General features: G+C 40.5%; 1 long non-coding RNA gene across 1 annotated transcript; it reads left to right on the top strand.

Moving 5' to 3' along the window:
* Positions 1–5,419: 5,419 nt before the first annotated feature.
* LOC138445075 (uncharacterized) lies at positions 5,420–20,130 on the top strand. The gene is made up of 3 exons (XR_011258731.1): positions 5,420–5,900; positions 17,421–17,887; positions 19,984–20,130. It is a non-coding gene; the product is annotated as an uncharacterized lncRNA (long non-coding RNA).
* Positions 20,131–21,995: the final 1,865 nt, after the last annotated feature.

Raw genomic sequence — 21,995 nt, 5'->3', positions numbered from 1 at the left:
TTAATTAGATCCCATTTGTTTATTTTTGCTTTTATTTCCAGAATTCTGGGAGGTGGATCATAGAGGATCCTGCTGTGATTTATGTCTGAGAGTGTTTTGCCTATGTTCTCCTCTAGGAGTTTTATAGTTTCTGATCTTACATTTAGATCTTTAATCCATTTTGAGTTTATTTTTGTGTGCGGTGTTAGAAAGTGATCTAGTTTCATTCTTTTACAAGTGGTTGACCAGTTTTCCCAGCACCACTTGTTAAAGAGATTGTCTTTACTCCATTGTATATTCTTGCCTCCTTTGTCAAAGATAAGGTGTCCATATGTGTGTGGATTTATCTCTGGGCTTTCTATTTTGTTCCATTGATCTATATGTCTGTCTTTGTGCCAGTACCATACTGTCTTGATGACTGTGGCTTTGTAGTAGAGCCTGAAGTCAGGCAAGTTGATTCCTCCAGTTCCATTCTTCTTTCTCAAGATTGCTTTGGCTACTCGAGGTTTTTTGTATTTCCATACAAATCTTGAAATTATTTGTTCTAGTTCTGTGAAAAAATGTGGCTGGTAGCTTGATAGGGATTGCATTGAATTTGTAAATTGCTTTGGGTAGTATACTCATTTTCACTATATTGATTCTTCCGATCCATGAACATGGTATATTTCTCCATCTATTAGTGTCCTCTTTGATTTCTTTCATCAGTGTTTTATAGTTTTCTATATATAGGTCTTTAGTTTCTTTAGGAAGATATATTCCTAAGTATTTTATTCTTTTCGTTGCAATGGTGAATGGAATTGTTTCCTTAATTTCTTTTTCTACTTTCTCATTATTAGTGTATAGGAATGCAAGGGATTTCTGTGTGTTGATTTTATATCCTGCAACTTTACTATATTCATTGATGAGCTCTAGTAATTTTCTGGTGGAGTCTTTAGGGTTTTCCATGTAGAGGATCATGTCATCTGCAAACAGTGAGAGTTTTACTTCTTCTTTTCCAATTTGGATTCCTTTTATTTTTTTTCTGCTCTGATTGCTGTGGCCAAAACTTCCAGAACTATGTTGAATAGTAGCGGTGAAAGTGGACACCCTTGTCTTGTTCCTGACTTTAGGGGAAATGCTTTCAATTTTTCACCATTGAGGATAATGTTTGCTGTGGGTTTGTCATAGATAGCTTTTATTATGTTGAGGTATGTTCCTTCTATTCCTGCTTTCTGGAGAGTTTTTATCATAAATGGATGTTGAATTTTGTCAAAGGCCTTCTCTGCATCTATTGAGATAATCATATGGTTTTTATTTTTCAATTTGTTAATGTGGTGAATTACATTGATTGATTTGCGGATATTGAAGAATCCTTGCATCCCTGGGATAAAGCCCACTTGGTCATGGTGTATGATCTTTTTAATGTGTTGTTGGATTCTGATTGCTAGAATTTTGTTAAGGATTTTTGCATCTATGTTCATCAGAGATATTGGCCTGTAGTTTTCTTTTTTTGTGACATCTTTGTCAGGTTTTGGTATTAGGGTGATGGTGGCCTCATAGAATGAGTTTGGAAGTTTACCTTCCTCTGCAATTTTCTGGAAGAGTTTGAGGAGGATAGGTGTTAGCTCTTCTCGAAATTTTTGGTAGAATTCAGCTGTGAAGCCGTCTGGACCTGGGCTTTTGTTTGCTGGAAGATTTCTGATTACAGTATCAATTTCCGTGCTTGTGATGGGTCTGTTAAGATTTTCTATTTCTTCCTGGTTCAGTTTTGGAAAATTGTACTTTTCTAAGAATTTGTCCATTTCTTCCACGTTGTCCATTTTATTGGCATACAACTGCTGATAGTAGTCTCTTATGATCCTTTGTATTTCTGTGTTGTCTGTTGTGATCTCTCCATTTTCATTTCTAATTTTATTGATTTGATTTTTCTCTCTTTGCTTCTTGATGAGTCTGGCTAATGGTTTGTCAATTTTATTTATCCTTTCAAAGAACCAGCTTTTGGCTTTGTTGATTTTTGCTATGGTCTCTTTTGTTTCTTTTGCATTTATTTCTGCCCTAATTTTTAAGATTTCTTTCCTTCTACTAACTCTGGGGTTCTCCAACTCTTCCTTTTCTAGTTGCTTTAGTTGTAGAGTTAGGTTATTTATTTGACTTTTTTCTTGTTTCTTGAGGTATGCCTGTATTGCTATGAACTTTCCTCTTAGCACTGCTTTTATAGTGTCCCACAGGTTTGGGGTTGTTGTGTTTTCATTTTCATTAGTTTCTATGCATATTTTGATTTCTTTTTTGATTTCTTCTGTGATTTGTTGGTTATTCAGAAGTGTGTTGTTCAACCTCCATATGTTGGAATTTTTAATAGTTTTTCTCCTGTAATTGAGATCTAATCTTAATGCATTATGGTCAGAAAAGATGCTTGGAATGATTTCGATTTTTTTGAATTTATCAAGTTTAGATTTATGGCCCAGGATGTGATCTATCCTGGAGAAGGTTCCATGAGCACTTGAAAAAAAGGTGAAATTCGTTGTTTGGGGGTGAAATGTCCTATAGATATCAATTAGGTCTAACTGATCTAATGTATCATTTAAAGTTTGCGTTTCTTTGTTAATTTTCTGTTTAGTTGATCTGTCCATAGGTGTGAGTGGGGTATTAAAGTCTCCCACTATTATTGTGTTATTGTTGATTTCCCCTTTCATACTTGTTAGCATTTGTCTTACATATTGTCGTGCTCCTATATTGGGTGCATATATATTTATAATTGTTATATCTTCTTCTTGGATTGTTCCTTTGATCATTATGTAGTGGCCTTCTTTGTCTCTTTTCACAGCCTTTGTCTTAAAGTCTATTTTATCGGATATGAGTATTGCCACTCCTGCTTTCTTTTGGTCTCTATTTGCGTGGTATAACTTTTTCCAGCCCTTCACTTTCAGTCTGTATGTGTCCCTTGTTTTGAGGTGGGTCTCTTGCAAGCAGCATATAGAGGGGTCTTGTTTTTGTATCCATTCTGCCAGTCTTTGTCTTTTGGTTGGGGCGTTCAACCCATTTACGTTTAAGGTAATTATTGATAAGTATGATCCCGTTGCCATTTACTTTATTGTTTTGGGTTCGGGTTTATACACCCTTTTCGTGTTTCCTGTCTAGAGGATATCCTTTAGAATTTGTTGGAGAACTGGTTTGGTGGTGCTGAATTCTCTCAGCTTTTGCTTGTCTGTAAAGCTTTTGATTTCTCCTTCGTATTTGAATGAGATCCTTGCTGGGTACAGTAATCTGGGCTGTAGGTTATTGTCTTTCATCACTTTAAGTATGTCTTGCCATTCCCTCCTGGCCTGAAGAGTTTCTATTGACAGATCAGCTGTTATCCTTATGGGAATCCCCTTGTGTGTTATTTGTTGTTTTTCCCTTGCTGCTTTTAATATTTGTTCTTTGTGTTTGATCTTTGTTAATTTGATTAATATGTGTCTTGGGGTGTTTCACCTTGGGTTTATCCTATTTGGGACTCTCTGTGTTTCTTGGACTTGGGTGATTATTTCCTTTCCCATTTTAGGGAAGTTTTCAACTATTACCTCCTCAAGGATTTTCTCATGATCTTTCTTTCTGTCTTCTTCTTCTGGGACTCCTATAATTCGAATGTTGGAGCGTTTCATATTGTCCTGGAGGTCTCTGAGATTGTCCTCGTTTCTTTTAATTCGTTTTTCTTGTTTCCTCTCTGATTCATTTATTTCTACCATTCTATCTTCTATTTCACTAATCCTATCTTCTGCCTCCGTTATTCTACTATTTGTTGCCTCCAGAGTGTTTCTGATCTCATTTATTGTGTTATTCATTATATTTTGACTCTTTTTTATTTCTTCTAGGTCCTTGTTAAACCTTTCTTGCATCTTCTCAATCCTTGTCTCTAGGCTATTTATCTGTGTTTCCATTTTGATTTCAAGATTTTGGATCATTTTCACTATCAATATTCGGAATTCCTTCTCTGGTAGATTCCCTACTTCTTCCTCTTTTGTTTGGTTTGGTGAGCAACTCTCCTGTTCCTTTACCTGCTGAGTATTCCTCTGTCTCTTCATCTTGGTTATATTGCTGCGTTTGGGGTGGCCTTTTTATATTCTGATAATTTGTGGAGTTCTCTTTATTATGGAGCTTCCTCACTTTGGGTTGGGTTCTATCAGTGGCTTGTCAAGGTTTCCTGGTTATGGAGGCTTGTGTTGGAGTTTTGGTGTGTGGAGCTGGGTTTCTTCTCTCTGGAGTGCAGTGGAGTGACCCGTAATGGGTTATGAGACATCAAAGGTTTTGGGATAATTTTGAGCTGCCTGTATATTGAGGCTCAGGGGAGTGTTCCTGTGTTGCTGGAGAATTTGGGTGGTATGTCTTGTTTTGGAACTTGTTGGCCCTTGGGTGGAGCTTGGTTTCGGTGTAGGTATGAAGGCATTTGATGAGCTCCTATTGCTTAATGTTCCCTGAATTCAAGAGTTCTCTAATGTTTTCAGGCTTTGGGTTTAAGCTTCCTGCTTCTGGTTTTCAGTTTTATTTTTACAGTAGCCTCTAGACTTCTCCATCTATACAGCACTGATGATAAAACATCTAGGTTAAAGATGAAAAGTTTCTCCACATTGAGGGACACTCAGAGAGGTTCACTGAGTTACAAGGAGAAGAGAAGATGGAGGGGGTAGTTAGAGGTAACTGGAATGAGATGCGGTGAGATCAAGAGAGGAGAGAGCAAGCTAGCCAGTAGTCACTTCCTTATGTGCGCTCTATAGTCTGGACCGCTCAGAGGTATTTACAGAGTTATACGGGGAAGAGGAGAGGGAGGAAGTAGACAGAGGTGACCAGGAGGATAAGAGAGAGGAATGAGTAGGAGAGAGACAAATCCTGCCAGTAACCAGTTCCTTAGGTGTTCTCTACCGTCTGGAACACACAGAGATTCACAGAGTTGGATAGAGAAGAGATGGGGGAGAAAAGAGACAGAGGCCACCTGGTGGAGAAAAAGGAGAGGCCAGAGGAGGAGAGAGTGGTCAAGCCAGTAATCTCGCTCTCAGGTAAACTTGCGTAGTGAAGTTTGGGTTTTTAAATGTACAAAATTGACAACAAAAACCTAAGAGCAAAGATTAAAAATCTGGATATTAAAGAAAAGCAGAAGGAAAAAGGAAGAAAAAGAAAAAAAAAGAATTATTAAAAAACAAACAAACAAACAAACAAAAAAAAAACACCAACAACCATCCAAAGAGTATATATGGTGTTTGCCTTAAAAAAAAAAAAAAAGTCTTTTTTTTTTTTAATAGTAATACTAGGTTATAGAAATAAAAATTAGAGGAGAAATAGAAGACTTAACAATTAAAAAAAAAGCTCAGAAAAAAATGAAAAAAAAAGCAAAAAGCAAAAAAACAAAAACAAAAAAAAGAATGATTTTAAAAATATTAAAAAATTAAAAATATATCTGGCTCTTCTCTGATGTTATGAAAAGTGTGGGCTCACTTCCAAGGTGGTTCCCTCTGTTTAACTTCTTCTGTTTGCTGGTTTTTAGGCTCACTAGTTCAGTCGCGCTGTGGGGAGGGGGGATGCTGCAAACAAATAGCACTGTCGTGTGCACACAGTATCTCTGCCCCGCTTGACCTGTCCTTTCTCGCGGCGCACAAACCGCTCCGGCTCTACGATGCTCAGCCGGGAACCGTCTGGGGCCGGCCCTAGGCTGCGTGCACTTCCCCGGTCCAAGCCGCTCAGGTTCGGCCCTCAGGCAGCCCTCAGAGGCACAAATGCGGCTGGGACTGCGCTTTGTGCCCTTCCCAGGTCTGAGTAGCTCAGGAGTTTGGCGAGCGCGATCACCGCAGCTTGTCACCTTTTCCGCCGCTGCCGCTCAGCTCTCTGGGTGGACCGCTGGCGCACCCCGTGAGGCAGACTGTGACTGTCCAGCACCCCCAGAAGTCTTAGCAAAGGAGCCTGCTTGCAGTTAGGTAAGTAAAGTCTCTCCGGGTCTGCAATTGCCCCTTTCCAGTCCTTACGGCTCTGGCTGCCTGTCCCCGGCGGGGGATGGTCTGCAGCCGGCTTTTTCCGTTCAGTCCTTTGTTCTGTGCTCGGTCCTGGCGGTGTCTTATGTTCGAGCTTTTCGCGTGGTAGCTATCCCACAGTCTGATTTGCTAGCCCAAGTTAGATCGTTCTGGTTGCGCGTGGGGCGTTCCTGCCCGATTCTTACAAAGCTCTGCAGCCCGCGCCTCCCGCGCGTCCCTGCCCTGCCCCCACTTCCCAATGGCGGATGCAGGCATCTGTGCTGCTTTTCCGCTGGGGGAGTTACTGGTGGGCTTGTAATCTCCTGGTTTTAATTATTTATCTATTTTTCCTTCCTGTTATATTGCCCTCTGTGTTTCCAAGGCTCGCCACAGACTCGGCAGGGAGAGTGTTTCCTGGTGTTTGGAAACCTCTCTTCTTAAAATTCCCTTCCCGGGACGGGCTTCCCTTCCTGGGACGGAGCTCCCTCCCCACCTCCTTTGTCTCCTTTTTCGTCTTTTATATTTTTTCCTACCTGTTTTTGAAGACAATGGTCTGCTTTTCTGGTTGCCTGATGTCCTCTGCCAGCCTACAGAAGTTGTTTTGTGGAGTTTGCTCGGCGTTGAAATGTTCTTTTGAGGAATTTGTGAGGGAGAACGTGATCTTCCCGTCCTATTCCTCCGCCATCTTTCCCTCCCCCTTCCCATGTGTACATATTACGGCTTCAAAAAATTAATGTTTAAATAATAACTTTTTAACATATTCTAAATGAGAATTTGAAAGCATAGGACTTACTTGAGCCTCCAAATTCATCTCAAGTTAGAATAGGGTACTTGAAACACGTGACTAGAGTTCACACCAAACAAGTTCCTCCAAGATGGCTTTGAACAAAATTTTTGTAAATGCGTTAAAAATGTTATCCTAGCAAATAAGACTTAGACTCCCACAAATCCCTTAGAATAAGACTTTCCCATGGGGTCAATTCTGCAATGAACAGATCACATTCTGAAACAATGGCCTGGTTCATAGCTGAATCAGTAGGAAAGGAGAAATTGGTAAAATGTACCTTTACTCTAATCCTATGTTGTTAGAATAAGCTTTACAGATGGTTAACAACAGATTTAATGTGATCAAATACATCTCAGTTTTGAAATTATGTATGTTGAAAATATACAATGTACATCCTCTAACTCAGTTGCAGTCTATCAGTACCACATGGGGAATGAAATTTTACAGGGAAATAAAATTTTACAATCATCAAAAGGAGCCTCAGAGAAGGACCTTTTACACTACCGGGCTTGAGAAGGCCATGTCAACATTCATGGCCTAAGAGTTTGCCATGCTAGCAAAATCTTGCTCCAGCACATGGCCTTGCCATCCTGCATTACTGCTTTATCAGATCCACTAGAAGCCTGATCACGCTCTGCCATAGCACATATGCTGAACCATGAAATTGGCTAAAATGACAGATACACTAGCCATCACCAAGGCAATAATTATTCCTATGGTGGGTATCAATTGAGGGGGTATGGTCCCCCACTGACATTCATCAGAGCCAGTGCATCTCCTCTTTATCCCTCAAGAAAGGGGTGATGCTACAGCATGTCAAGGAGGAAAATATTATATTATTAGCTTTTCAGGTTCAACAGCCAATACCCTCACCAGGAGGACCAGAGGCCAGAAACACACATTTCAGTTTCTGGTCTGCAATTTGGATTTGCTACATTATTATCAAATTTAAGTTCTATTTTAGCCTGGGACCTCTGTGGCTGAAATGCACAAGTGAGGAGTTATTAGACACTCATGTCCTCCACACTCCTTCCCTGAGACTTGAAGGTGGAGATGGGATCAATTATGCCACACCTTTTGCACGGAACAACAAAAGATAAAAATCACAATATAAAGGCATCATTTTTTTTTTCTGGCTCGTCTCGTATATTTATTTACCTCTGAGTGCTCAGAGGATTTTATTATTGTTGTTGTTGTTCAGAGCCTGTTTCCCTGCTGCTTCCAAGTTTGGAGCTTTCTCAGATTCATAAAGTTCTAGGAGGCTAGTTTTTAAGCAGTTGCTCTTTGTATGAGGTACTTAACGGTTCTTAAAAATCTGCCTTAGGAGGAGTTTTTAATGGCTTGAGGAAATTAATGCCGTAATATTAGGTAGAAAGGAGTGTATAAAATTATATATGTATTCTGAGACTGGTCTCAAGTATGTAAAGTAAAACCAGCTCCCTCTCTCCCTCCCTCCTTTCTCCTTTCTTTCTTTCTTCACCACTCAGAGAAAAAATATTCTGATATATTTCTACCAATTTTTTTTTCGGTTTTATTTTGAAAGTATTTGCACTTTTCAAGCCTTTTCAATCTAATTGAGACTAAAAGGCCTTGTGTTTTCATGGAAAATATTTTCAGAGATTGAATCCAGACACTGGATGACCACTTAATATTTTACCCACAGCCAGCCCCAAAGTGAAAACTGCTTTTGTAATAAAGTTGAGAGGTTTTCAAATGCCAAATCAGGACCTCCTCTCCCAGCCTCCAGATCAGAGGAGTCAGAATCCACAGCAGGGTTCTCATGGTTCCTCTCCAACAAGAGTGCCCCCAACTCTTGTTTTCTTTTTTCTGCTTTTTGACCACACCCCACAGCATGCAGGATCCCAGTTCCTCTACCAGGGATAGAACCTGTGCTCTCTGCAGTGGAGGGGCAGTGTCTTAACCACTGGACTGCCAGGGAAGTCCCAACCTTTGTTCTTAATGAAGCTCCTCCAACCAGCATGGCACTGGGGCCCAGGAACCCCACAGTGTCACACAGCACCACCTTGCACACCGCCATGCACACTACCAGCACCCCACTGGAACAGAACCGCTGCTGTTTCAAACCCTACTCCAGGCATGAAATACTTGAACAGAGCAAAGGAAGCAACTGCTATAGGACAGAAGGTGGGCACAGGACAGGAAAGCACAGATGCAGCTCACTGAGCCAGGGAACCTCGGTGGGACACGGGAGCAGGTAAGGGAGGCAGCGACTCTGACCCATGAGAACCAAGCCCCAGGACTTTTATCTTGTAATGAAGTTGCACGCTCTAAGAAATGTGGGATTATAACTGTAATTATTAAGCTGTGAGTATTGGAAGAAAAGTTATGACCAACCTAGATAGCATATTGAAAAGCAAAGACATTACTTTGCCAACTAAGGTCCGTCTAGTCAAGGCTATGGTTTTTCCTGTGGTCATGTATGGATGTGAGAGTTGGACTGTGAAGAAGGCTGAGCGCTGAAGTATTGATGCTTTTGAACTGTGGTGTTGGAGAAGACTCTTGAGTCCCTTGGACTGCAAGGAGATCCAACCAGTCCATTCTGAAGGAGATCAGCCCTGGGATTTCTTTGGAAGGAAGGATGCCAAAGCTGAAACTCCAATACTTTGGCCACTTCATGCAAAGAGTTGACTCATTGGAAAAGACTCTGATGCTGGGAGGGATTGGGGGCAGGAGGAGAAGGGGACGACAGAGGATGAGATGGCTGGACGGCATCACTGACTCGATGGACGCTAGTCTGAGTGAACTCTGGGAGTTGGTGATGGACAGGGAGGCCTGGCATGCTGCAATTCATGGGGTCACAAAGAGTCAGACACGACTGAGCGACTGGACTGCACTGAACTAAACTGATGTGGGAAAAACTTCAACATTGTCCTTAATACAGATATTGAGAAACAAAAGAGGGGGGAAAACAGGAAAACTTACCCAATATCTAATTATGTTGCAGGAAAATGGGGATCAAGAGAATGGTCCTGTTCCATGTCTTAGGCGAGTTCCTGGGACGGGCCACCAAGTGAGGGTCCCTGGCTTCATACAGGAGAGAATTCAAGAGCGATCCATAGAAAAGTGAAAGCAAGTTTATTTAGAGAGAATACACATTCCCGAGTCAGATAAGGTCCATCTCAGAAAGTGAGAGCAGCCCCGGGGTGCAGGAGTGGTTGTTAATAGTTTTTATGGGCTGGGTAATTTCTTAGGCTACTGAGCAGGAGGAATATTCTAACTATCTCTGAGAATGGGCAGAGATTTCCAGGAACAGGGGCACTGCCCATTTTTTGGCCTCTTCTGCTCAGCCTCAGAACCGCCATGGTGCCTGGGCGTGTGTCATTCAGCCTGCTAATGCATTGCAGTGACTGTGTAATGAGGCTCAGGGTCTACTGCGAGTCCAATCTTCCACCATCTTGGGCCTGGTAGATTCTAACCAGTTTTCCTTCTGTCCTCAACAGCTGTGTCAGTCTTTTAATGGTTGTGCCCTGCCCCCTTCCTTCCTATTTCTATTACACCATTTATTGCTGTTTACTATTTATGACCTAGTCTGAGCACAAAACCAATTAATTTTAAATACCAATGTCTTTCCAAGAATACCACCAAAGTTCACCTAGGAAAGAGAAGAAAAGGAATCTTTCAGGTTTTCCTTTGCTTCAGAAATTACTGCAGTGGTAAAGAGAGGCTCTTGGTATGTCGGAAAACAGTTCTTCACCCTTAGCCTGTAGGGAAAGATCTATTACTACCATCACGGTAGACATGGTATTAGATTTCAAAGCACTTTATTTCTCTTATGTCCCCCACCTCCAACATGTCTCTGACGTCAGAGCCCTCACCTTTCCTGTTCTGGAAATAGCACGTAGTTAGAACACAGACTCCTATATTAGCCTGTATCTGATCTTGGCTCCGCCTATGAGCTTTGGAGTTACTTCAGTTCTGTCTGACTCGACTTCCTCATCTGTAGGTGGAGATTATAACAGATTCAATCACAGTGTATTAGTACCTGCCACTTGGTATGATCTTGGTCAATTTCTTCACGTTTAAGAATTTTGTCCCTCTAGGTACCCAGGTTGTTCCAGTTGAGGTTAAATTAGCTCTAATGACTTCTTCGTTGATTCTTTGACAGTCACTGAATTGACTCTTTGAACAGTTATTTGGCACTATGTGCCAAACACCATGCAGAGAACTATGAAAACACCAGTGGACCAAACAGATCAAAATCCCCGTTGTCACTCGGGTACAGGTAAAACACATACTAAGTTATTATATGCTAATAAGTTCTAAAGAGGAAAAAGGACACATTTGGGGAGATAGAGGGCTGAGTTTGCAGGTTGCTATATTAGATATTATAGCACTGAGTAAACTCTATTGGAAAAGACCCTGATCCTGGGAGGGATTGGGGGCAGGAGGAGAAGGGGACAATAGAGGATGAGATGGCTGGATGGCATCACTGACTTAATGGACATGAGTTTGGGTAAACTCCGGGAGTTGGTGATGGACAGGAGGCCTGGCATGCTGCAATTCATGGGGTCGCAAAGAGTCGGACACAACTGAGCGACTGAACTGAGCTGAACTGAACTGAAACTCTATATAATTTTGTTTATTATTTAAAGATATATAAGATTGTGATTTTAACTGGAACAGTGAACTAGTTCCATTATATGAACTAGTTCCATGTAACAAGGTTATCTGCTCACAAATTAAAAACATTTGCACAAACATTATTTTCTTTAGCTATTTGTGTTTAGTAAAAAGACACCTCCATCCCCCTCACATATTTTTCAACAAAAATATTTCAACCACTTACAAGCAAAGATCAGAGCCAAGAGCAAAGTACTTTCTTTCACAAGCTCTTATTGCTATTGTGGACAACAGACACGCTGTTTAAACTCAGAGATGATGAACTAGGAAACCATGACTTCAGACTTAGCAAGTTGGTTGTTTATCACATCACCGGATCTGCATTTGCAAATATTGCAACATATACCTCAGACAAACGTTCCAGTTGAATCTTTCACTAGAAAGAAATTTTGCAACACAAAATGATTGCAAAGCCCCTCTAAAATTGTTTATAATGATATAATTTTGTGTTTTAAATAATTAATATTTATTTTATTAATTATTCAAGTCTTATTAACAGATTTGTACCATTAAATATTTTAAATTTTAAAATTTAATCAAATATTTTAAATATAAGTAATTATATGATATACTATTAGCTATTATAAAATATGATTAATATCATTAAACAATGTAGTTTAATATTACTAAAAATATATTTAACAATGTAACTTAAAATACTATATTATTTACTTTTTTATTTCAAAGACTGGGCTTGGAGAAGGAGGTTAGTTCAAACCACAGGCATCTGGACATTAATAGCCAACAGCCTAATATGTGATCAGTGCCAAGCTGCCATATCATCAAGGAGGCATGAGTGTCCATTTTCTGCCTGGCAAGAGCACGGTAAATTGCTTTGCGGGCCTCAATCAGGGTTCCCATTTAAAAGGCAATCACTAAGGGGAAAAGTCTGCAATTGGAGTTTTGAAAATATGCTATTTGAATGTTTTTGTTTATGTGTCAGAGTTTAATTTCCCTGTTTGGATATACACACATAATTCGGGATGGTTCTTGTGGTTTTCTTCTATCATGAGTTTTGTATCAACACACAAATACCGCTGTTGTGATTATTCACACAGAATGAGCAATGTCTGTGTACTACACACCGAGAAATGGCTTATGTGGGTTATCTTGTTATAGTCTAAGACTCAAAAAAATAACTATTAGCATATCCACTTTGCAGTTGGGAAAACTGAGGCCTGAAAGGTTAAAAAACTTTCTTAGGTTCAGATAGATGAAAGGTAGCAGAATTTGCGAATGAAACCCATATTTATCTAACCCTGAAGTCCATATTCTAAAGCAGAGATATTACTTTGCCAACTAAGGTCCATCTAGTCAAGGCTATGGTTTTTCCAGTAGTCATGTATGGATGTGAGAGTTGGACTGTGAAGAAGGCTGAGCGCTGAAGAATTGATGCTTTTGAACTGTGGTGTTGGAGAAGACTCTTGAGAGTCCCTTGGACTGCAAGGAGATCCAACCAGTCCATTCTGAAGGAGATCAGCCCTGGGATTTCTTTGGAAGGAATGATGCTAAAGCTGAAACTCCAGTACTTTGGCCATTTCATGCGAAGAGTTGACTCATTGGAAAAGATTCTGATGCTGGGAGGGATTGGGGGCAGGAGAAGAAGGGGACGACAGAGGATGAGATGGCTGGACGGCATCACTGACTCGATGGATGCTAGTCTGAGTGAACTCCGGGAGATGGTGATGGACAGGGAGGCCTGGCATGCTGCAATTCATGGGGTCGAAAAGAGTCGGACACGACTGAGCGACTGAACTGAACTGAAAGTCCATAACCTTAATCTTAACATTAACCTTGACATTAAACTGTCTTTAGCCAGATAATGTTTTCAGTGGCTCATCAGCAATCTTTTTATCTTTCTTAAGTGGACTATCTAATTTATAGAATGGTCCTGCTCCTTTTAAGGTAGAAATGCATTTTATTTAGCACTATCAATTTAAAGTTTAGAATAGTTCCCACTCCCCACCTTCACTCCCAAATTTAAAACAATTATAATCATAACAGGAGAAAAACAATCCCTGAATTATATTACTTTCTGATTGTTGCTATAACTCATCATTTCTCAAGTTTTAGATTTGAATAAAGCTCTTGGAGGAATGGCAACATTTTAAGTATATTATTATCATTTGTAATAGTAACATTCTTTATATAAGACTCACATTATGCTAGATGTTTCTCAGAATATATGAAATATGCTACCTGTTTCTCAAAAGAATTACCAAGACAAAGATCTAAGACTAAATAGGCTTTGGACAAGAGACTAAATTTTGGCTTAAGTAAGTAAGTGTTAGTCACTCAGTCATGTTCAGTTCTTTGTGACTCCATGAACTGCAACAGTTCACCAGGCTCCTCTGTCCATGGAATTCTCCAGGCAAGAATACTGGAGAGGGTAGCCATACCCTTCTCAAAGGGATCTTCCCGACTCAGAGTCAAACCCAGGTCTCCTGCAGATTCTTTACTGCCTGAATCACCACAGAGGCCAAAATTCTGCCTTACCGGGAACTAAAAATGTCCTTATGAATATGTCAATCAGATTGTTTCCTGATCTCTAGAACTGTGAAAAGCTGACCCACTAAATCCCTCTGACATGTGTGAGATAACTACGCTTCATTGGCCTGTTCTAATCACCAACACCACTATGTTCACAAGATCACAATGTTCTGTGCTTTTGATTCCTCTCCCTGGGAGAACTCTGACAGCAAAGGAGAATTTATGAGTTAAGTGGGGATGATGGCCATCTCCGGACTTGGGTTTGTGTTTTGGGCTTTGAGCCGTTAACGAGCTCAAATTTTCTTTCTATCTCTAGTTTTGACTTTAAAATTCATACAAATTTAGCAGTTTATTGAATTAACACTGGGCCCACCTACTTTCAGACGTTGTTTAAGATATTTTCAATTTGTTACTGTGATTCTTAGTCAAGAGTTTCTAAAGCGATACACTGTGCTGCTACTAAGTCACTTCAGTCGTGTCCAACTCTGTGCAACCCCATAGACAGCAGCCCACCAGGCTCCCCCATCCTCATTATTCTCCAGGCAAGAGAACTGGAGCGGGTTGCCATTTCCTTCAATGCATGAAAGTGAAAAGTGAAAGTAAAGTCACTCAGTCATGTCTGACTCTTAGCAACCCCATGGACTGCAGCCTACCAGGCTCCTCCATCCACGGGATTTTCCAGGTAAGAGTACTGGAATGGGTTGCCATTGCCGTCTCTGAAAGTGATACACTATAATAAAAATGAAAAGAATATGAAATGATAACATAAAAATGAAGCCTAACATCTTGCGGGTCATACAAAAATGTTTGTGGGTGATAATATTGGTATCAAACATGAAAAGATTTACTGTTAAAAATTCACAATAACTCTATTTTTCTTTTTCTGGTAGCTTATCCTAATTACATGGAAAGAATGGATCCTAATTAAGCTTCAGGAGCACAGAGCTGTTATTTACTAGTAAGGTTTGTTCCAGGTATTAAACAGTCTTATAGCCATGAAATTAAAAGATGCTTGCTCCTTGGAAGAAAAGCTATGACAAACCCAGACATCATATTAAAAAGCAGAGACATTACTTTGCTGACAAATGTCCCTATAGTCAAAGCTGTTTTTTCAGCATACAGTTTCTTTTTAACATTTCATGTACAGATATGAGACGGACCATAAAGATGACTGAGCACCGAAGAATTGATCTTCTGAACTGTGGTGCTGCAAAAGATTCGAGAGTCCCTTAGACTGCAAGGAGATTAAACTAGTCCATCCTAATGGAAATCAATCCTGAATATTCATTGGAAGGACTGATGCTGAAGCTGAAACACCAATACTTTGGCCACCTGATGCAAAGAGTTGAAAACACTCTGATACTGGGAAAGATTGAAGGCAGGAGGAGAAGAGGGTGACAGAGGACGAGATGATTGGATGGCATCATTGATTCAATGGACATGAGTTTGAGCAAACTCTGGAAGACAGTGAAGGACAAGGAAGCTTGACATGCTACAGCCCATGGGGTTACAAAGGGCCAGACATGACTTAGTGACTGGAAAAGAACAACCAACTCGGTGCACTACCTACAGACAGCGTGGCTGTGTGTTTCAGTATTATGTGTAGTGTGATTGTATAAAGCAGATCAATTACTGTAACCAATGTTGCATCCTATCAGTTGCTTTTATACCTACCTTGAATTTTCACCAAAATAGCCACTTTAAAACCCTGGCTCAATTGTTCTGAAGGGACTTCTCAGCAGCTAATCCACCCCAAGCCATTTATTTCAAGTGTAAAAGAGAAGTATGATGTCTTCCATATGCCACCTCCTTTCTGAATCTCAACTTCCATCTGTCCTGCTGGAAACTGAATAGTCACAGTTTCTCAGAGGAACAAGAGAGCCTGTAAATGAATCTCAAGGGACCCGGCTGTGAGGGCTGTGGTGTGATCACTGCCTCCCTGCCTGCCAGGATAAGCACTGCCCTCATCACGAATGGACACTCCTTCTAGAGGCACAGATGCACAGCCTGCACTCCTCAGACTGGACAGCAATTCAGACTTTGGATGCTTCATTCTGTTCAGGCTTGGAAATGACAACTAGACAGTCTCTGAGACTAATTCGATACCAATACACAATGTATTAATAAAAATCAACTGCTCCCCTACCTAAAGCACTTTGTGGCTTCCAAATTCCCTTTAGACTGTTTAATTAATTAAACAGGGAGGCCATTAGTCTGAGTTGGTTCTAATGTTCTGGTGGTTGAGGTTAGCAAACCAAAACTTAAGCCTGCCTGTAAATGCCTCGAGGTTGAGAAATTAAAACCTGAGAACAATCCATCGCGAACAGCCACCTGGGCTTTTCCCAAATGAGCAGCTGCTCAATCAGATAATTTCCTTGGGACTTCCCTGGCTGCCAACGCACGGGGCCGAGTCGGGGTTCCATTCCTGGTCGGGGAAATAAGATCACACACGTCAAGCGGCACGTCCAGATAAAACAGATAAATAATTTCCTTGCTTTGCCTCTTCACTTAGCTGTGTGAGTCTCTCCCCTAGCTCCTGTCCACAGAGCTCTTCTACCCACTTCCCTCCTAACGAATTCTGATTTGGCGCTGCCCCATTAGAATCTGCATTTGCTCACATTATCTCTCAAAATTATTAATGTGCCGCAGTTTACCCTTTTAACAGTTCAACGTCTAGAAGTCCCTAAAACGAATATGGTTTACGAGGGCCTCCTCAGCCTACCCGCTCGGCTCCTCTCCCTCTGATCTCCTCCCCCTCTGATCTCCTCCTTACATCAGCCTCCAACTGGCCAGAGCGCTTTCTGGGTCTTTTCTTCCCCAGCGGGCCTTCCCTGGTCATTCTCCAGCACCTAGAAGGCCCACCCCTTTCTGCATGTGACTCCTCTCGCCCATCCCTCCCACCACATTCCCAGTTGGCTCCCTCAGTCCATGGTCCCCTGGACCCCTCTTTCTGCTCATAGCTGGCACACCTGTAATTATTTGCCAACTAATTACTCTTCAGTTATTTGTATTAAGGCTGTATTCCTTCCTAGATTATCCATCAGTTGAGAGTAGCAGTGTTCTCACTGCTGACTCCTTGAACTAAAATTTAGCCAATAGGCTCAAGCATGTGAAATGGGCTGATATCCGAACATCAGTTTCACATGATTCAACCTAACACCTGTTTGACAAATACTTATTAAGTAAACATATTAAAAAACAGTCACTGTGGTATTAGGATTTCTGGGGGTGTGTGTGTGTTCAGCAATTGTTAGCTGTTATTAAAAGAATTTCAAATTATGCTAATTTTAACTGTTATTAAAAGAATTAAATGTTATTTTAAAAATCTCAAATTATGCTAATTTTAAAAATTTTATTGGGTTTCACACAAATTTTTTTCAAAGTTATACATAATGTACAACTTTTTTCAAAGTTATACATTATGTATAACCTTTTTCAAAGTTATACAAAATACAAAATAATGAATTCTGAAGCACGGGTCCTACCTGAAATACATCAGCAGTTTCCCTCTACTGCTTTGCTCTTAGGCCAGTTTTCTGTTCACGTGAGTTTTCTTCATTCTTCCGTAGATTCAGCCGAAATGATCATACCTGGAGCCCCCGGGAGCCCCTACTGGCGGATTCCGCAGGATTTCCCTCCTACCTGTGGAAGGAGGAACCAGGACCGGGTCTAGATTTTGCACCGCCACACACCTGCTTCAGACGCCCTTCTTCGCTTTCCCTTCCTAAACTGAATTTAATTGTTTAAAACCATGACTGGTTCTTTCAGTCAGGAGCTCCTCCCCAGGGATGCCTTGCCAAAACTCCCCTAACTTTTACACTGAGTATACGGAATAGTTTACCCAGAATGAGAGTTCGCCCAACCCAGCACTTGGTCAGTTTCTGGGCTGACAACGACAACAGGAAAATAGAATATGCATGAACAACAGTCACGACAATTGTGCTTCAGAAGGCCAACCAGATTGCCCAAGACCCACCTGCCTTCAGGCCTTACAGCAACTCAACTCAGTGAACACGTCATCAAACCCATTTTACAGGTGAGGAAACTGAGGCCTGAGCAGTGAGGAGTCAAACCCAGATACATATATCTCTGAATCTCTCAGACAAAGTTGCATCTGAAATTGATGGCTTCCTTACTCTCTCAAGTCATTTGCAAGTTAATTGATTCCATAGCTTATAGATCTGAAAGGGGTTAATCATGGAAACTTTTACACATACGTTAATTTTTCATGTTTTTCCATATTACTCATTCTGTTTCCTGACAGTCTGCTACAGTGGAAGCATGACACTGAGGATCTATTCTCTTTTGTAAACAACTTTATTGAAATATAATTCACATACCAGACAATTCGCCCATTTAAAGTGTGATATTCCATGGCTTTTAGTCTATTTACAGAGTTGTGAAATCATTACCACTATCTAATCTAAGAACATTTCATCATCCAAAAAAGAAACCCGCACCCATTAACATTCTTCATTCCCCTCCCTCCACCCCCTGGCAACCACTAATTTACTTTCTGTCTCTATGGATTTGCCTACTCTGGACATTTCATATAAATGGAATCGCAATTGTGGCCTTTTAGGTCCACTGCTTTTACTCAGCATGGTGTCTTCAAGAGTTATCTGGGGTTGTAGCATGTATCAGTATTTAATTTATTTTTATTGCGCAATAATATTCCATTGTATGAATATACCACATTTTATTTGTCCATTCAACAGATGACAAACTTCTGGACTGCTTCCATTTTGGGATGATTATGAATAATGCTGTTAATGACGCTAGTTCCATCTGCTTTCAGCTCACCATACTCCCCTTTACTCTATGCTGATTACAATGAGCTCCCCTATGTCTGTAACAAATTACTAGAAAGAAGGCTAAAATCCCTGGGCAAGATAGCAATATGTGGGTCACACTCTGGGTGATCAAGTCTTTCTGGTTTGTCCAGAAAGTGAAGTGAAAGCGTTAGTCAATCAGTCGTGTCCAACTCTTTGCAACTCCATGGTCTACCCTGGAATTCTCCAGGCAAGAATACTAAAGTGGTTGCCATTCCCTTCTCCAGGGGATCTTCCCGACCCAGGGATCGAACCCAGGTCTCCTGCATTGCAGGCAGATTCTTTACTGTCTGTGTTACCAGGGAAGTCTGGTTTGCCCAGAACTTCTCCAGTTTTAACATGGAAATTCCTGCATCCTAGGAAAACTTTTTGTTCCGGACAAACCAGAATAGTTGGCCAATCTCAACTGGCACTTAGCTCAGAAAAGAAACCCACTTTCCCAGAATGAGTTTTGTGGTTTCTAGTGGTGGTATTGTTAATTTTTTTTAACTGGCTTTTGCGGTACCTATCATTTTACATATTTCTGGTGATGTTATAGTTGTATTTTTTTAACTGGCTTATGGAGTAATTATTGTTTTACATAATTTCATTGGAGTAGAAAACCATTATTCTTTTAATTTCTGCACGGTGAACAATGACCCAAATTTTCACAATTTCACATATACTATTTTAAAGTTATACATATTTATCTACATATCTATTTATCTGGTGGGTAGATAGATACTATTTGCCCTGCATTTTTATTTTTCTTGTTTGATATTTTTTAAGACTTTATCTTTGGGAGCAGGTTCACAGTAAAATAAAGTGGAAGGTATAGAGATTTCCTATATACCCCCTGGCTCCTACACATACATTGCCTCCTCCATAATCAAAGTCTCCCAGTAAAGTGGTATGTTTGTTACAATTGCTTGCCCTGAATATTTTTAGGCTGGGTACTAGTTAGTAATTAAAAGACCTCCCTAAAAGCTGAAACAGGCTTCCCAGGAGACACAGTGGTAAAGAATCCGCCGCCTGCCAATGCATGAGATGCAAGAGACATGAGTTCAATCCCTAAGTGGGGAAGATCCCCTGGAGTAGGAAATGGCAACCAGTTCCAGTATTCTTGCCTGGAAAATGCCACAGACAGAGGAGCCTGGCCAGTTACAGTCCAAAGGGTCACTGAGAGTCAGACATGGCGGAGCACCACTACCCCAAAAGCTGAAAAGCCTCATGTCCACAGGGTGGCAGTGTAACACTCCATGAACCCAAACAGAATTTAAGCAGCACCTGTGTTAACAAAACCTAATCTTTATCTTTACAGGGAAATGGCAAAGGCCAATCAACTCCTCCTGAGATCAGTGGCTTTTTTTGTGTGTGTGGCTGGTAAATGGACCCAGATGGTTAAGGATTGATGTTTCCAAACCACCCTGGAGCCCTAACAAGAAATACAAACTTTTTTAAAAATTGATTTTAATTGGAGGCTAATTACTTTACAATATTGTGGTGGGTTTTGCCATACATTGACATGAATCAGCCATGGTGTACATATGTTCCCCATCCTGAACCCCCTTCCCACCTCCCCCCCCCCATCCCATCCCTCTGGGTCATCCCCGTGCACCAGCCCTGAGCACCCTGTCTCATGCATTGAACCTGGACTGGCAATCTATTTCACATATGATAATATACATGTTTCAATGCTGTTTTCTCAAATCATCCCACCCTCATCTTCTCCCCCAGAGCCCAAAAGTCTGTTCTTTACATCTGTGTCTCTTTTGCTGTCTTGCCTATAGGGTCATCGTTACCATCTTTCTAAATTCAATATATATGCGTTAATATACTGTACTGGTGTTTTTCTTTCTGACTTACTTCACTCTGTATAATAGGCCCTAGTTTCATCCACCTTATTAGAACTGATTCAAATGCATTCTTTTTAACAGCTGAGTAACACTCCATTGTGTATATGTACCACAGCTTTCTTATCCATTCGTCTGCCGATAGACATCTAGGTTGCTTCCATGTCCTGGCTATTATAAACAGTGCTGCAATGAACACTGGGGTACATGTGTCTCTTTCAATTCTAGTTTCCCTGGTGTGTATGCCCAGCAGTGGGATTGCTGGGTCATATGGCAGAAGAAATACAAACTTAAACAGTTCAAAGGCTAACATTGCATGCCTTTGTTAAAGCTTTCTTAAAAATTTCTTTTGACAAAATGTTAGTATCTTAGGGACTTAAAAATCAAAAAACTCAGTGTTTTCTACCCTTTTTCCACAAGAAAATACAAAACACATTTTCAGACACTACACATGCCCCTGACATTTCATGAATTATAATTTCACTCCTTTCCCTCAATTTAAGGAAGAATTTTGAAATTCAGGTAAATGACAGGGATATAAGCATAATCTTGAATCTTGTCTGGTTTTTAATTTACTCATTCACTAGCTTCAATACTTGCTTCTTAGAAATAAATTACTTTTACGTGCTTAACACCAAATCTCGACACATGGGTATGTTAAAATTCTTAAACTGAGGAAACATAATTCTAGCCCAACCTTTCTTGAACATTCTTGAACCCCTTTCTTGAACATTCTCAAAGTTATCTGGGAAATGAGCACAAAAACAATTACCTTTAGTTTGAATTGGCTCTTATTAGCATAAATCCGATGGTGCAGACATGATATTCACAAATTTTTATATTTACTTTTAAAAAAGGAGTCCAGAAGGAAATGTATACATTTTGCTGCAAATGACAGCAGACTTGGAGTTTGGAAACTTTGTTCACATCATTAAAGGTAGGGGTAAAGGAAGGTATGGGCTCTGTTTTACAAGATGAAAAGACAACACTGAAATTACTGAGAAATGCCATTTCCCTGTTACAGTTTCTAAGTCACGCACCAGGCCAGCGTTCACCTCTTGTTAATAAAGCAGCATTAATAGATTCAACAACTGAGTAAAACTAAAGGAGGAAAAAAAAAACCCCCACAGACTAAACATGAATCTAGAGACATATTCTCTCTCTCACTTTTTAATGTCAGGTCCCAATGTTCATGGCATAAAAAGCAATCTGATCTCTAAGGGCGCCCCGTGATGCAATCTGTTTTCTTCTAGGAGTCTTCAGTCCTAATTTTACTTGTCTCTTGTTTGCCCATGTTTGACTCAGATATCTATCATGACACTGCTGAAATCTGAACAGGTAGACAGTGACTGTCTAATTTTCTCTAATTCTATCGAACTCTCTAAGAGAGAAGGTAGCAAATGTTTAAATGCTTGTCCTACTCTGTCCATGAACTTCTGTTTGGAAATTCTCAATGCCCACTTTAACAGCTCATGTAAAA

This window comes from Ovis canadensis, chromosome 8 (assembly GCF_042477335.2).
Source record: "Ovis canadensis isolate MfBH-ARS-UI-01 breed Bighorn chromosome 8, ARS-UI_OviCan_v2, whole genome shotgun sequence".
NCBI classification, from domain to species: domain Eukaryota; kingdom Metazoa; phylum Chordata; class Mammalia; order Artiodactyla; family Bovidae; genus Ovis; species Ovis canadensis.
The sequence above is the reverse complement of the archived record's forward strand: the minus strand, read 5'-3'. Positions and strand labels throughout refer to the sequence as shown.